At 36.3% G+C, this 18,270-nt stretch overlaps 1 pseudogene; it reads right to left on the reverse strand.

The window, feature by feature from the left end:
- Window positions 1-519: 519 nt before the first annotated feature.
- On the reverse strand, window positions 520-637 carry LOC126874154 (5S ribosomal RNA; annotated as a pseudogene).
- Window positions 638-18,270: the final 17,633 nt, after the last annotated feature.

Here is an 18,270-nt window from a genome sequence, read left to right on the forward strand (position 1 = left end):
CAATAAATGCAATACAGACGTTATCTATCTCCAGCAAACCAATTTTAGACCATTATTACAAAGAGCCTAATTAAACTATATAACTGCAATTGGGAAAATATTGTATTTCCAAAAGTGTGGGAAAATGTCACAGTTATTCTGATTGTTAAATCTTTTTTTTTTTTATATTTACGTGGAGGAAATCCGCACGGATGCCAGGCCACTTCTGGGGAAAGCGGCGTGGTAGTGTCAGACTCCAACCGACTAAAACCTCCACGATAACCGTCCCGGTTGCGATCGCGAGAGGCCCGGGAACCGCTGTGAGCAACACCCCCCCCCCCCCCCCCCCTCCGCGCACAATACATCCCCTAATGGAGCGGTGTACGGCCACACTGCGCCTCGTCACACCGCGCCTCGTCGACGGGGCCGCCGTGCCAGGCAGCCCGGTTCCCCTACCGGACTGCTTGGCGGCCCTGAGGCGCTGAGCCGCCAAGCGCCCAAGCCCGAACCCCACGGGGGCACGGCGGGCCCAGCGTGCTTCGCCAACGCCACACGGAGTCCCAGGCGATCACCTATCCAAGTACTATCTGTGCCCGGCGCTGCTTAACTTTCGTGATCTGACGGGAACGAGTGCACTCAGCGCGGCCAGGGCGTTGGCTAAGAAGGTAGTGCCGGATTCTTACCGGCTAAAACCTCCACGGGCGAGGCGTAGACCAGTACGAGTCGATCGTCGGGGGCCCCCCTGTTGTGTGCTTAATAACACCAAGCACACCTTTACCAAGCACTCCCAGAAAGTACACCCACAACAGCGCAATGGAGATGCGCGGGCTAGGTGCTTGCCTGTTGTATATTATTTTTAAGAGAGATTTTGGCTTTTCCATCCTTTTGCAAATATATTTTGCAGGCCGAGGATTCGAACTCGCGACGCGTCGTCTTCGGTTGTGAGGCTTAACGAGCGTAGCTGGCTGCCCCGCCCCGATTGTTAAATCTGGTAAAAATCCAACAATGCTAGAGTGCTATTAATCCATTTTACTTACTAATACCATGTGTAAGGTAATGAAGAAGCTTATCAATTGGACTTCGTTGGGTTTTCGAAGTTAGTAATGTCCTATCTCCATACCAAGGTAGCTTCAAGTATGTTCATTCGACGTTTGATCACTTGGTCAGCACAGAGTCCAACATATGCAACGGATTTATATCTAAACAGGGTATTAGCGTGGCCAGGCCATTGGTAGCATTGAAAAGGCAACGACATAGTATGTAGACAATGCTTTACTAGCTACTTTATGTCCTTAGGGTTCATAGAGAACATCTTAATTTTCATTTAAATGTTCAAGACTCGACGCATAAAAGTATGGTCCAATAATATTTTATTACAATCTTTAGAAATAGAGAATGGTGTTCCACGAGGATCAATTCTAAGCGTTACGTTGCCCCTAATTGCAATTAACGAAGTAATGTCACTTATATCATTCCTAACAAAAGTCTTTCTTTCTGACCATTATCGCCAACGAAAAAGTTCTAAAACAACGATTCTACAACTTACACTAAATAATGTCTATAAATGGAACCAACTCCTCTGGCTACAAGTTTTCTCAGATGAAATCCCAAGTTGTTATCTTCACCAAGCAGTGAACGTAAAATTATATTTAGGCAACGTTAAATATTCAACTGTGTTCGCGGGGAGACGAGTCTGCTATGTGACTCGTCAACGAGAGTCGTAAATTCTCGTCTCAATTATTATCGACACCATGAATCAGCAGAATTCAATGTCTCGATTAAGATGATAGGGATATTTAGATAGAATCTGACACAGGGTTTTAAAGTTACAACTATATATTTCATAAAGAACACCTTCGAAGACTGAATGTGCGGATGAATGTTAAGTGTGTGGCGGCACTCGACAACAAATACCGCCACTCGACACTAACTTCTGTCGGACGACGGCATCGCAGTGGTTAGCGCCTTAGGTTACGAATCCGGGTTCAAATCCCGGTGACCGGAGTCCGATTTTTCTTGTACGCATCAAAGATGGAAGAAAATCAGCAGTACCCCATTAGCGACATCTACAGCCAGCATCCACAAGTATCACGGACAACACAATACACCTCAAGTGTATGCGGAACGGTGTCGTTTTACTCTGTGTCTTGTGTGGATAGCTGAGTGCAAGTGAAGTATCGATGATGCAAAAGATAAAAACCTGAGATACGCGTGCCTAGAACATGGGACAGGTGGATTTGTTAGTTACAATTTTTGGTAAAAGAGCAAGGGCATTTTTGCTATTGATAGAAAAAACTGGTAGACGAAATGAGAACTGACCATTCGTAAACTGAATCCCAGGTACGGAACGTACCCTCGTGTGACGCACAGGGAAATACTATGTGCCCCAACGTTTAACCGTTACGTAAAAATAAGGAACTCGACGGGAAATACTAAACCTTATGGCAGGTAGATGGAATTAAGATAATAAAGATTATTTAATCAAATATTTAATAAAAGTAATTAATTTGTGACACGGGAGTAACGGCTCTTTAGGGATTATTGCTGGTTCGAGTGAATATGTTAAGGAAAGCGTAGACAGAGAAGTAAATCTGAAAAAAGGTATATGGCATCTTTAGAAATTAGAAATGACTATTCTCAAAAGGTTGTTGTGATGAAGAAATGGATGAGTGTGTAATGATTGGGTCGCGGTACGGAACATTAAACTTGGATAGTTAAACTCAATCAAAATTCTGGGATTAATCTTCGATTGCAAACTTACTTGAAAACTTCATATAATAAATTTAAAAAGTGAATGCATCAGCCGCATTTTAAACGTTTAACAAAAAATTAAACATTCTAACATTTAAAAAATCATTGTAGTAGCAAATAACTGGGGAGCATTTACGCAAATTCGACACAAGTCCGGTGGTATTTACCGCTTTGACTAATGAATTATCTAATAAATACCAAGACTACACTCCCACCCATACTGACGATTCTAAACAGGAAATGGGTACAGGATATGCAGTAATCACCTCGCAATCCACTATTAGAATCAGCTTCCCTGTAAGTGCCAGTTATTCCATCGAAATATAATAATTGACGTAATCTTTGCAAGATAGAACTACCACTAAAACACAGCTTTCATATAGACAAGATAAAAAACTTGCCAAGTTCTTAAATATAGCTAACCTAATGTCAAAAATTATATAAAATAGTATAGTCGCTAAAGTGAGAAAAAATGTAACAGGAAGGAAAACTACTTCGCTGATCCATTAGATAGAGCAAATCCTGGCCTGCTTATGGATAGGTGGGAATAGAAATAGAGGTAAATTTGAGTAAATCAGAAAGGATTCTGAGGAAAGATGCATGACAGAAATGTGCAGGCTATTTCGTCCTGCTTGAGCTCTTACACTGAAAGCTAGGGAGCTGAATTCCGTACCTAGAGATTGGTATTTCGCAAATCAGCCTCTCTGGTTTGAATTCCTAAAAATGTTGAGGAAGCTTTAAGACTAATATCAACCTGATTTGCTATTTCCGTATACACTGATCTGATCTCCCTGCAGTTTGAATATTTTATGTACATGTTTGGGCTTAATTTCCAAGGTAGTTGCGGGAAGGTTATGGTCATGGTCGAATATGACCACTTAGCGGAGGGTATCGAGTTAATCTAGCATACTAGGATATTGTGGATATGAAATCTCGTATTGGTGACAAAGTGTTGACTGCTGCGAGGCTAAAGGAGAGTAGAGGAAAGTAAAGTACACCGATCGAATGATAGTGCCGCCACATACTAAAGCTACAATATGACCGCGATTAAGTTGCTTTACACGCGGCTTCACGGGTTCTCGTATCCATAAGTATACATATGAGTGTTTTTTCACTCATTTGCTAGTGGGAGTAGAATACTTTAGTTACGGCGATGCCCGCTAGAGGCGCTGAGTCGGTAGTGTTGGTGGAGTGATGATGAATGGTCGAATTGAAAATGGTCGCGCTTAACGTTAGACGGGAGTATCGACGTGCGCACTCGCGGACATGACAATATTTTATTGAAGTGTATTCTAATATAAATGTTTGAAGTAATGTTCGAAAGAAAGGATTACATTTGTGGTAAAAATACAAGGTGGTCCGCATTTCATGGTACAAATGGTGCCAGGGAGATTTTGTGATTTAAAGTAAGGCGAAAATCAAGAATAACAAAATTGCGCAAAATTGAGAAAGTTGAGTTTACAAACTTGTGAAATATACGTAACTTTGCTTAATTCCCAGCTAGACAAGAATAGATAATCAATAGAAGGTTATTCTGCGTATGAAGATAAGTCGAAAATGTACCTAAAATAACTTTTTTTTTAGAAGAAAATCTTTTAAATAGAAAATCGAATTTGAAAATTTGCTTAGCACGGGTTAATTCTTCATTAACATTATTTCTTAAAAATTCTTAAATGGCAAAATTTTGTTCTTGATTTTGCGTTCTTCCATTCACTGTAATGTGTTACATTGTATGTAACTTAAACGTAACAACCGACAAATTGTTAATGCTTTCAAAGATGTTCCTACTCGGCTGCAACACACTTGTCTTCGATAATTATACCACAGATAAGTGCAGTTACGAACTATTGCGAGATTCCTGGAACGTAGGTTTATCGAAGCTCCTGTGGTCATAAATTGCCGCTAAATTCCTTGGAGAATCGGTAGACTAGCTATACATTTAATAATCGGCGTTGGGGAAAAGCCTGGCGCGTGTAGAATGTTCAGTCGAATTAAATTTGTCCGTGCCACGACTGTTTGCAGTTACACGAGACGCGTCGATGGGAGACTACGGTCGCAACTTGCTCGCGGAGATTTGTCCTAATCTCGTTTACCAAAGTCCAGAAACATTCATCAGGCTGCTACGGAGTTACCCTCTACTCAGAGTAACGAAATCACTTTAACGAGACCATCGCAGACGCTCCTCAGGTCGACTATTTCTATTCTGATGGGAATAAGGTTCATTGGAAGTTACTCTATTCTTTCTCTGTGTCCTTCGTCGACATTGAAGTCTTTTGGTAGGTTTGGGGGGGGGGGTTAGGCGAAAAATAAAGAAAAAGAGGTGAAACTATTACAACTGGGATTTGATACCTTAGTCAAAAGACGAAGCATTCTATTCAGTTATAGGAAAAGATTATAATAAAATGTAAAATGAGCTTTCTTGAAACTTTCAATAGTTATGAATATGTAAAAATTTAATTCAATGCAAAGAGGTAATACAATGTAAGAGTAGTATCCCTGGATTTAACAAGCCAAACTTTATTGCACAGGGTGTTTGGCTACAGGTGTAAAGAAATTTGAGGGATAATTCTTGAAACTAAAATATGATGAATATCAAACATAAAAAATTGCGTTTTTGGCTTTATTTTTTAGTTATTGATAATTAAAAATCAGCCGAAATATCCCCGCGAGTGAGTAAACCTCCTTACACGAACGAAATTAGGTTAGCCTAAGCAGCGGGATGCTCAGGAATCCTCAAGTTGAATGATACATTGGCAACAACTTATCTCGTACAAGTCATAGAGAAGAATATTATATATGTTGTATATATATTGTTATATATATATATCATTTGTTCTATGCCAAAGCTAAGCTAATATCATAACTTCTAATATAATAAATTTTGTTTGTATTAAATTTTAAAAATACTTTGTAAAAAACGAAAATTAAAATTTGTTATGTTTTCGTCTTATGATTTTTTATATTACATAATCTTATGTTTCTATATTTCAAAATTAACCAATTGATTAAATAGATTAGTTTCGTCTAACGGGAGATTTTGTATTTTGTAATTAGAAATGTTGTTTTCAAGGTATATGTAAGTAAATAAATTTTCAATACTTGCTTTTTTGTTGCTTCGATACGAAAAGAAAGTTATTTTAATATTATATTACGAATTACGAATTACTAAATTTCGTACGTATTTAATCCAATTTTAATTGTGAAAAAATGTTATTATGAATTATATTTTATTAAATTTTCAAATAATTCTGATTGCGAATGTGGTGGTGGCAGGAATACAAAACGAACTCTCTGATTCTCTTTTGGACACCAAAAGTCCCGGCACACTCATTTATTAGCTATTTCTTTTGTCATGCGATAAATGACTCGTGTACAGGGTCACATTTGAGACTTCTTTGATGTTAAATTGCTTCGAGAAACGAGGCTGCTAACCATTTTACCTAGTAGTTCAACTGTAGCTTAATTGTACCACGGAGCAGGTCCCTCTATACTTTCACTACGCTCCTGAAACAGGGGCTCTCAGGATACCAAATGAAAATCTCGCGAAATTGCGAAAACGATTATTTTCTATAATAAAAAGTTGCAGAAGGAGTACCAAATATTTATTTTATTATAATATTATTGCTTGATTTTATTTTTAGTTTGCTTTAACCTATGAAATATCTTTAAATTGAAATACCTTTCCTATTTGGACTCGTAAAATATCCTTGAATTGTTTTACTAATTTTATGCCTAAAAGTCAGGTTGATCGATTCTTTTTTGTCATTTTTTTAGTAAAGCTATTTATGTTTTAATATTTATTTTTATTCGTTATTGTCTAATAGGATATTAATAATTATTAGATATTTTTTGTGCAGAGGTGAATTTTTTTACATAATTCAAGAAAACTAGCTTTATATTGTATTTGAATAATTTAATATTTAAAGCTTAAATGTTTTAGATTTAAGAGATAAGGAAAATAAGAGGGAATGCAAGCCGGAAGCTATCCTAAATTGAAAGGAAGGACTTATGAATAATAATAATAATATTAAAATATTTGGTACTAAAATATGATTTATGATTATAAGTATGATTTCATTTTATTCAATATGGCAAATTTAATATTAAATTATAAATTACAATTATTCTACTTTCAATTATTCTCTTCGTTTCTTACTCTTTGCAATAATACAACAGGATGTATTATAATTGACAACGAAATAATTTTTTATATTTCTACCAAAAATTTTATGAGGATTGATTGGATGTTATAAAGGTTCAAAATATGCTCCAATTGCAAAATTATTCACTAGGATATGAATTATGATCATTAAAAAATAGTTCATTGATAAATAAGTATATGTGATTATAATGAATCGTGACATAAGAATTGTATAAAAATTCTGTTTAGAAATAATTATTATAAATATGATTTGTACTAAAGTATAGCCGTGAGTCTTTCAAAAGCTGAAATATAAATATACATGTATGAATCTCCAATTTTTCTTTACTTGTATTTTACGATTAGATCTTTTATAGATGGTATACATTGTGTGATGTGAAAATTTAACAATCATTTGGATATATCGTAGTCAATATCGATATTTTCCAATAGGAAAAATAAATCTGGAACATTATTGAATACTTGAATTGAATTGAATCTTAGTCTTCCACGATATAATAATTACAAATGAGTTTATGAATTGCTCTATTGCTTTTAAAGTAATATTTCATATGTTTGTTATATGATTTTTTATAGTGTCTTTTAATCAACTTAAAATTGTAATTATTTGCTAGCTGTACTGTTTATTGATAATATACAGTAATTGCATTTAAAACAGTGCAAAAACTTCTTAAAACGTTTTTATAAAGTGATATTAGAAGTTGGGGGTAAATAGTATTAATCAAATAGTATTAATTCCTTGGTAGCCAGATAAATTTTTAAGAGAAATACTTTCTTCTTCTTATATTTTATTATACTTTTAATATATTTCAAACGATACACTTGAGATTTCTAAGTATATCCGAAATTTTCTTTGTTCTTTGATTTTTTTCCTACAACACGATATATTAGATACCTGTTCTATTCTACATTTTTCTGTATATTCTAATCAATATTCTAATTAACATATTCGAATCTTCAGAAATATTCGAATGTAGGTATTCTAATCAAAGTTAATATTTATTTGTTGTATCTCACATTAATATTATATCGTCTTTTAATACTTTCTTCTAATCTATGAAGTTTTTAATAGAAGTTTTACAAAAATTTCACTCGATGAATAAACAGGATTTCTAACAATCTATTGGTATTGTTATTTTTTATATAGGTACTACTTTTATTTTACCTGTTATTATTTATTATCATTACTAAGGGTTAAGGAAGGCGAAAAGGGTGAACGGAGAGAAGGAAGGGGAGAGGGTGCAGAGAAAGAGAGAGAGAGGGAAAGAGAGAGTCAAAGGGGGAGAGGGAGGAGGAAAACCGAAGAAGGGAAATAACTAGTTATAAAAAAACCAAACAGAGAAGAAGCAGGGGACAGAGACGGAAGTTAGAAAGACTGTTGTGGATAATAACTGTAGATATTTATAATAATAAGTTATGTGCAATATTAAAAAGTTTTAAAAAATTGTAATCCAAGTCCTATTTGTAATTGTAATCCAAGTATGTCAGGCTGAGATAGAACTATCTATTATTATTACATTTTATTTATTATAATACTACTTTATATCATTACTGTTATAATAATATTTATAGATACTTTTTTATATGATTAATACTAATGATAATACTAATTTTTAAAACTATTACTGTTCTATACAAAATCAGAGTTAAAATTCCTTTCTTTCTCTTTCCATTCACTTAACAGTTCTATCGATTATCCTCTTCTACCCACATTAAACCATAGTTAATTCTTAAAAAATATCGGAGTTCTTCGATTTATCGTTATGTTTAACAATCCGAAAATTTACGCAGGCAAGAGATCGCAGTTCGTGCCGCTGAAAGGAATGAAAGTTGAGAGCCGCATTTGTGACGTAACGTTAAATTGGAGACTCTATATTCCGGCGCACGAAATTGCATAGGTTCACTAAATAGTGGCACTTTAGCACGACCTTCCGTTAATAAGATCCTTCGAGTGATACTCGACTGGTGAAGTGTTTAAAGTTGAACGTTAACTCAGATACCTTGTTATCGGCACGCGTTTTACTCCTCCTCTCGCTCCAACTCCGCTAGTTTAGATTTGGATCAGTACCGAAATTGTATTTATAACTTTCGTCGTCGAGGGTGAAAAAGGGAAACGCGACGGAGGAAAAAAAGGCAGGAACATTTTTCAAGGCGCTTTATATTCGCTTCCCAGCCATATTAGAGATTTAATGCACGTAACGTACGAATGTGCATTACATCGACGTAATTACAGCGTGAAAGAAGTAGGGCAGTTTAAAGTGCACGACGGGGAAAAGTGTTCCAAATTTTTTTTTTATGTTTAGATTTTCATTGTGCGTTTTACTGCGTCTTCCGTTGTTTATTTTGTCTCTCGGATATTTAATTTTATTCGTTCTACTTTTCATGTGTATTTTTCTACATCTTTCTACATACACCGTACCGTATCCTGCGCTATTTATACTATACTGTGTAGTATAATATATTACATTTATATACAGGGTGGTTGATAACTGGTGGTACAAGCGGAAAGGGGATGATTCTATGCGAAAAAAGAAGTCGAAAATATAGAATAAAAATTTTTTTTAATTTTTTTTTTTTATTTTTCCATCGAGACAACGATCTACAGTGAGATCTGTTATAACGGGACGTGATAAAGTGCACGCGTACCGAGCGAAAATTCAAAGTCGATTTTCTCGAAAACAAAGCTTCAAACGAAAAATTTTTATTCTATACTTTCGACTTCTTTTTTCGCGTAGAATCGCCCCCTTTCCGCTTGTACCACCAGTTACCAACCACCCTGTATATATCAGGTTAATGCTGGAATTTTGGGCATTTGACGAACCTTCATTCGAATTTACCATCGTGGTTATAGCTGATATTTGTTGGTACAAATGTGATTATTACAAGAGGCTACAAGTAACAGCGGCCATCGGATGGTCGAGATGTCGATGACAATGAATTCAGGTTTGATAACGAATCCAACGGGACGACGAATACGATGTAATACACGATCCTGGTGTCACTCCATGTGCAAGTAGTACTCCTCTGAATAGACTCTATCTCAGTCCAAGTGGAACTGCCCTTATACAGTCCTCTCCCAACCTCTCGGATCAATCTTTGTTTTTAAGGAGAGCTATATAATTATTCTATACTTCTGTTAGGTATACGTCCCTCCCGTGACCGTGGTTACTTTTAGTAACCCGTTATGTCACTTCGAGCCTAAGTCCATCGTCATAAACCTTGAGCACCCATAATCGGATTAGAACATTACAACTATTTCTTAGTTTTATTACTTAAGTGTAGCTATAGTAAAAGTCTGGATTAGGGTATTGGGGTTTTCCCCAACATTCCAAAAGGGAAGCCCGATGTCCTTTCATCTCCGACATATATATGTCGGGTTGGCGTTGTGGGTAAGGTTGTGGGTGTTCAATGAATCTTCATTGAAATTAGCCATCGTTGTGGTAAAACAAAAATACAGTTTATTAACACAAGTATGAATACTTTTTTTTATATTTACGTGGAGGAAATCCGCACGGACGCCAGGCCGCTTCTGGGAAAAGCGGCGTGGTAGAAAAGTGTAGGACTCCAATCGACTAAAACCTCCACGATAACCGCCCCGGTTGCGATCGAGAGTGGCCCGGGAACCGGAGTGAGCGTCGCAACGGAGCCTCCCCCGCGCGCCTAATACCACCGTTGATGGAACGGTGTGTGACCATTGTCATACCGCGCCTCGTCGCCGGAGCCGCCGTGCCAGGCAGCCTGGTTCCCCTACCGGATTGCTAGGCGGCCCCGAGGCGTGGAGCCGCCAGCGCCCAAGCCAGCGGGGGGTGGGGGGGCGGGCCCAGAGCGCTTCGCCAACGCCACACGGAGTTCTCAGGCGATCACCAAGTACTCCAAGTACTATCCGTGCCCGGCGCTGCTTAACCTTCGTGATCTGACGGGAACGAGTGCACTCAACGCGGCCAGGGTGTTGGCCCACAAGTATGGATACTACAGACTTGACAATTAACGGTGGCGACTGGGCGCTCGCGACCCTAATGACAATAACCTCGGGCTCGATAACGAATCCGCGGTCAACGGGATAACGAATTGATTGTTTCGTCAAAATCTAAGTTAGACTCTATGTTAGAGCGTGAGAAATTCACTGATCAAAACCCTACGTAACTATTTGCTGAGAGTGCACGAGAGAGTGTGTCTCTCCGTCACGGTGACGCTGTCGAGGAAAACTATGAGGGGGTGTGTCTAAGGACACGAGATCATCGGATTCGTGGAGAGATGCCTTTGTTCGGAAAGTAAGGGAAATTGACGTTGCTGTTAATTGGTCAATTTCCATATTGGTGGTTAGAAAAGGATGCTAGCCGCCCTTGAGTTGCTAGTGGGAAGCGTCGTTCGTTGAAAAAATAGGTCTCCTCTATCTTCTCGTAGTTGGGACAAAGACTGTTTGTTTGAAGGACTTTAGTTAGCTAAATCTTAAGATTTATAACGGGCCCTCAGGCTAGCTGAACATGCGGAGACGCATCGACATCTGCCAATCATCTTACTGGAAGAATAGGGTCAGAAGAAGAAACGGGACAGAGACCGTTGGAATGTTTACTGTCGAGTGTTACAACTATTTTCTTTTTAAGGAGAGCTATAGAATTACTCCATGCCTTTGTTAGACAAAGCGTTCATCCCGCGACCGCGGTTACGTTCGGCGACTGGCTGTCGCCTCGAGCCCAAGCTCATTATCACAACTCTACAATTGTTGAACAACTACAATTGTTTAATTACAGCTATAGTAGACTCTAGGTTACAATGTTGCGGGATTATCCAAAATTCCAAAGGCTCCGGTGTTCTTTCATCTCCGACATATATATATGTCGGAGATGAAAGGAAAGCCGAAGCCTTTCCTTGGAAATTTTTGGAACATTCTCTAGTACTCTAGCCTAGATTTTATCATGGCTGTAATTGTTCGAGATTTGTGATAGTGAGGTTGGGTTCGAGGTGACAATTGGTCGCCGAACGTAGCCACGGTCACGGGATGGACGTTTTGCCTAACGGAGGTCTGGAGTGGTCGTATGGGTTTTCCGAGAAATGTGGTTGTGGCGGCATGCGGCCTCGGAGCGGGCCTAGCCATGTGTGATGTTGTCTCGGAGGTGCCGATACAATGGGACATACATTGTATTAATAATCAAACTCCAGGCAGAAACGCCTTAACGGCGTTTGGAACCTTCTCGATGCTTCCAAACGAGTATAGAAAACAAATGCAATCGTACAGCGAGAAAAATCTCCACGAAGCTGGCATTCGTGCGATTGCCTTGGAGAGTGACACATCGAGCATTTTCAACAATTGTATTTTTACGCCTAAGATTAGTTTACGCTTAGTAAAGAGTTATCCCGTTGTCCGTGGAATCGTTTGAACCCAAAAACATTGTTAATAGCATTCCTTAAACTTATTATTCGTAAATCATACTATTCATTAAACTTACTATTCGTCAAAATCATTATTCATTAGACTTATTATTTGTTAAGCTTTGTAGTAGTCTTGTATATACGTGTAAATATAATCTCGGCTTTGTAAAACAATGGCTAATTCACGTGAAGAGTTGTTACGCGCCCAAAATTCTAATCATAACTCAACATATATATATCTTTCTGTAGTTCACAGTAGTTTTGTACTTTTTGTAAAAGTGCAGAAAAAGGCAATAAAAGGAGCAGCACCATTAAATGTTTTCTAATTAACAGTTGAATCGCGCGTTATCCATAATCGCATATAAATCTCGCCACCTTTTTATGCACATGCGTATATAAATTATATTATACGTTCTTTTTTATTTAATGATAATGTTTCCCTTCTCGGGATACATGGTTCTACATAATTCTGGTTAACATAAATATTATAAACACAATAAAATAAGAAAAAGTTACCGTTTTATTAACATAGCAAATCTTTATTTTTTGAATTCACTTTGTCTTTTGCTTTTTTCTCGGTTCATCTGTTTGTCTTTCTCTTTCCTTTTCTTTTCGATTTCACGCATTCATTTTATTACTTTGCCTTTTCCCCCATAATTGCTTCTTTCGTTATTACTTTATCATTTTAGACTCTTTAAGTTTCTCTCATATATGTCGCTATGATAATCCATATACTTTTTCATCTCAGTATCTATTTCCTACATATAAAGTATATAAAATTATTATATACATTAAAATTAATGCAAATTGTTCGAATATTAATGTAAGTTACTGTAGATTGTAAATGAACTTTATGGTTGGGTAACGTGAAATAAATTAAAATATAATAAAAGTAAGATAAATTCATAGATTGCTACCACGAAATGTTAAACATCAAATTTTTCAATATCTATCTTTGCACACTGTTCAAGAAGTCTAATTATCCATCATAAAAAACGTTTATACACGATCTTGCAAAATAAGATTCAAAGCACATACTTCACATCGCGTGATTCCATTCTGAAGTGCACCCTTTACGTAACTTCACTATGAAAGTGCACCTGAGATATTCTATAACAACGTGGCACATTCTTGCAGGGATACGATAATATGAAATACCATAGCCTGCATGTATGTTGCTACTTCATATATGTATTTTTCATACTATCTATATTATTTTGCTTCTTATTCCTCAATTTGGACATACATCCTTACATATTCCACATAAATTGAAACACCCTCAAAAATACGTTGACTTGCAAATCAAACTTTTGTATCATTCTAAATTATATTATATAAGGTGTCCTACAAATTATATCCGAAAGTAAAGAATAAAAGTTTTCTTGAAAATAAAGAATACAATATTTCTTTTTTCTTATTAATATAATCGCCGTTTATTTGTCACGTGTCATAATTTCGCAATAAACAGATATTTTTTAATTTTGTTTAGTATTTAGTTACAGTAGAGTTTGCCCAATAATTTACAGTTGTTTTTTAACTAATAATATCTATATTATATATTAATATTTTTAACTAATAATAATATTTAGTTTTTAATAACAATATTACAAATTTCATTGTTAAATAAGTGATAAGATATACGTACCTTTCCTGATGATCAGGTAATACGTTAATAAATTTTAGATCTTATAAGTAATCTGCTCTAAAATATTTAATTACAAAAAACCACTATTATTCCAAGCATTCTCAGTTATCCTCAAATATAAAACAAGTCATTTAATTTTCTGCTAATTATATTTTTGTTGGTTGTAAATTCATTGGAAATAAGAAATACCTATGTTAACAAGGCATCTGTAGTTATTAAATATCTACACATCTGTATTTTATTATTCCTGAAAATATCGAGATGACAAATCATTTACTCAAATCTATTAAAATTTATAACTTTTTAAATAAAAACAGTATATACTTTAATTTACAATTTAATTTACAATTCTGGTATCTATTTATTTTCAACAAAAATTTTGTTTTTATAAAAGGAAGGCTTTTTCTTATAAAGATATTTTTTTCCTTAAGAAAATCTTTCCTACGAAAAAACAGTTAATCTTTCCGTTAATTAAATAGAAAAAATGTTAAACTTGTTTTGTATCTATAATGTCCTTAATCCTTTTCGACTGTGATATTCCATTCGGAATCGTTAATTTATTTAGTATCTGTAATAATCATTATAAACCTGAAAATTCGATATGACGTCGTATTGTAATAAATTGAAATCATTTATCCTGAGATATATTTTCCATTAATTTCTAAGTTTTTCTGTTCTCTGAAGCATAAGAAAGGACTACTTGCAAAAAGATATTTGTCATTTGTGAGAAACAATTCAAGTCTGATGTTGTAAAGAAAATTACATTAATAAGAAAGGGATAATGTTTTTATCTATTAAATGGCTTTTTAATTATTTCATTTACTGCTTCTTGTAAATTTAAAACAAGCAACAAACATAACTATATATAACAAAAAATTAAACGATTTCTTCAAAAGTAAAGGGGCAAGGAAATTAAATATGCCAAAATATAAAAGTAACCTTCTATAACTAAATATTATACTGCAGATTAGAGTAATTTGATATTAGAGCAAAATGGTAATATGTAAAATTGATTTTCATCATCTCAAATTAAATTCGAGCTAACTTTTTTTAGTCTGTGGATCAGATGAAAAACATTTTCATTTTATCTGATAAAAAACTTTTCTCTTTGGTATACATGGTAGACCACCGGTGACTTATGTACTGTTACAAAACTTCTTAAAGATCGCTCCAAGGAACGTCCCGAAGATTCGATTCATCGCATCGACGTCCCCTGGCGACGAGGGTCGAGGTCGGAAGGTCAGGTACCGTTCGCTATTTAGAGCAGAACCTTGGTGCCGTTCTTATCTCGAGCCGTGCGAAACGAGAGTGCCAGGAGAAGGAAGGGCCGGAGGGGAAAAAATGGAAAGAGGTACACGCGATGTCGTGTTGGGTGGGCAAAGATGCAAGGGAAAGTTTCCCGGGCAAAAGTGGTCACGTACCGGCTTTGTCAGACGCCGCCAATCTCTTCGAACGATCTAGCCTCGAAAAATCCTACTTTCTTAGGCACGCTGCTTTTCGTTTCTCTCTTTCATTTCTTCTTTTTCTTCTTTTTCTTTTTTCTACGACTTTCCTCTTCGTGGATGTCATGAATTCTTCGATTTCTAGCTTTCCCATTTTCTTTTTGTTTGGAATAATTTTTATGACGAAAGTATTAGATCGATATGGTAAATTTTGTATACGATGTCTGGAACTTTTTACTTCTATGGAATTAAACAAATAAGTAAGTGTTATAGTTCTTATGAAAATATGAATTATTATATGCACATCTCAATTATCGAAGATACAGACATCACCATTTTGGTTTTAATCGTAAACAATTGTTCTTTTTTATTTACTTTTTATGTTCTTCGAAATGTCGTTTTCGCGAATAAAAATTTAACCACATAAAACATATTGCATTTAATTGAAATAATTTTTATATTTGTGTGATTTTTCTACTGGTTTTAGGATACATAAATTCTTCGAATGTATTACTTTATATTCTCTACATTTTAATGTAATATTTTATTATAATTCCTTAACTCTACAGACGAATGAATACAATATTTTTGTTTTTGTTTTATAAATTATCAATGTTATAAACGATTACGAATGTTCGAATGTTTTTATAACTTTTTGGTCTTTTATTCTTTCAATACGTGTCCTGATTATTATCAACATTTAAATTAACAGAACAAAGTAGAAATATTTGGATGAATAGAAACAAGAATAAATAAAGGAAAAGTTATTTGATAATAAAAAATACATACTTGAAAGACTTTACTTTATCATAAAATACTAGTTAAAAACATTAACTTGAACAAGTTTATTGTCAGAGTACAGAACATTCGAAAATTGTTGGTGATCGATAACCATTCACGTTCTCCGGTTTCATATCCGTTCTGAACTGAAAATCCGGCATGCTCCATCAAATCGTGTCACCCGATATAACTACATAATCTGGCTCATCACAGCCTATTAACAGCGCGGTTTGTCTTAAGCGTATAGCCTGTTGCGGGATTGATTCTCGGCAATCTATTTCACCCGCCTTAATTTTATTTCGCAGCACATTTTGCTACGAGACAGTTTTTTTTCCATGACTTGGTTCCATTATACTATTTATAACAGAGAGAAATTAAGAAAAATGAAAATCACTTGGAAAAAATACAGGCTTGAGACAAAATGATTAAAAAAATTAATTGCAACTTTTTTTGTTATTTTCAAAGAATTCAATAAATACATAATATAACAAGCAAAGAAGTTTTAACGATAAAAAAGAAATTGCAATAATTTTGCTATTTAATTATTATACATGTCGGAGATGAAAGGACATCGGAGCCTTCCCTTTAGAACTTCGGGAAAACCCCTTAACACCGTAATCTAGATTCTATCATAGGCGAAATTAAACAATTGTCGTCATTCGATCCGATTGTAATTATTCGAAAGTTGTGATAATGAGCTTGGGCTCGAGGTGACAACCAGTCGCCGAACGTAGCCGCGGTCACGGGATGAACGCTTTGTCTAACAATGGTATGGAGTAATTCTATAGCTCTCCTTAAAAAGGAAATAGTTGTAACACTCGACAATAAACATTCCAATGGTCTCTGCCCGTAGCTTGCCACACGCAGTCCTTATTCTGCGAGTAAGATGATTGGCAGATGTCGATGCGTCTCCGCAGTACATGTACACTAGCCTGAGGGCCCGTTATAAATCTTAAGATTTAGCTAACTAAAGTCCTTCAAACAAACAGTCTTTGTCCCAACTACGAGAAGATAGAGGAGACCTATTTTTCAACGAACGACGTCTCCCACTAGCAACTTTCCCTCGAGGGCGCCTAGCATCTTTCTCTAACCACCGATGTGGAGATTGACCAATTAGCAGCAACGCCAATTTCCCTTACTTTCGGAACGAAGGCTATCCTCGACGAATCCGATGATCTCATGTCCTTAGACACACCCCATCATAGTTTTCCTCTGCAGTATCATCGCGACGGAAATTCATTCTCTCGTGAGGTTGTATTAGCGAGTTACTTAGTGTCTGTACGCTCGGTGGATATTCCACCTTTTAACAAAGAATCCGACTTTGATTTTGTGAGCACGTACTTCTATCATCCCGTTGACCGCGGATTCGTTATTGAACCTAGGGTCATTGTCATTAGTCTCTCGAGTATCTATTTACCACAGGTACTTGTCCAATTCTATAATAATCGTATTTGCACTAATCAATGTCTTCTCTATTGCATAACGACAATGTGTAATCCAAACGAAGATTCGTTTCACGCCCCTAACCCTAATTCTAATGTAAATCCGACATACATATATACTTTCAGCTTTTATTATTATTAATCTATTATTAATATAACAAATGTGAAAATAAGCGTTTCTATTTTTTTTTATTGAAAGTATATCCTTGAATTTATTGATTTTAGGATACATATTGATTCCATAGAATTCTGTTTTGGGACCAATCCTGTGGATTATCGGCTACGACGCGGTGCTTCGCTGTCCCCTGCCCCACAGGCATGGTGTGTTACGTCGACGACACGTTAGTCCTGGCCGGAAAACGTTGGCGGGGGCGTTTCGACATTGCGTCTCAGCGAGCTTGCCCTTGCCTGCACAGTGCGTGCAATATGGAGGCTGAGCCCTCAGGTTGTCAGGGTGTCTTCAGCCTCCCGCAGGGAGGACTTGCTTATGTAAGTCTATGGGAGCTGGCAAACCCACATTCCCGCAGCCAGGGAGGACCGTAGGGACAAGCGTCCCGCTTACGAGAGTCCTCTATTTACACAGCAGGGAAGGTCGCCGGGAGTGTAAGGCGTTTAAGTACAGTTACACTCTCTCTACGTGGCCTTAGGTAGTAGCGCACCCACGATCCTGATACCAAGGATGGGACCGTCGGGATAAGT

This window comes from Bombus huntii, chromosome 15, assembly GCF_024542735.1.
Source record: "Bombus huntii isolate Logan2020A chromosome 15, iyBomHunt1.1, whole genome shotgun sequence".
NCBI lineage: Eukaryota > Metazoa > Arthropoda > Insecta > Hymenoptera > Apidae > Bombus > Bombus huntii.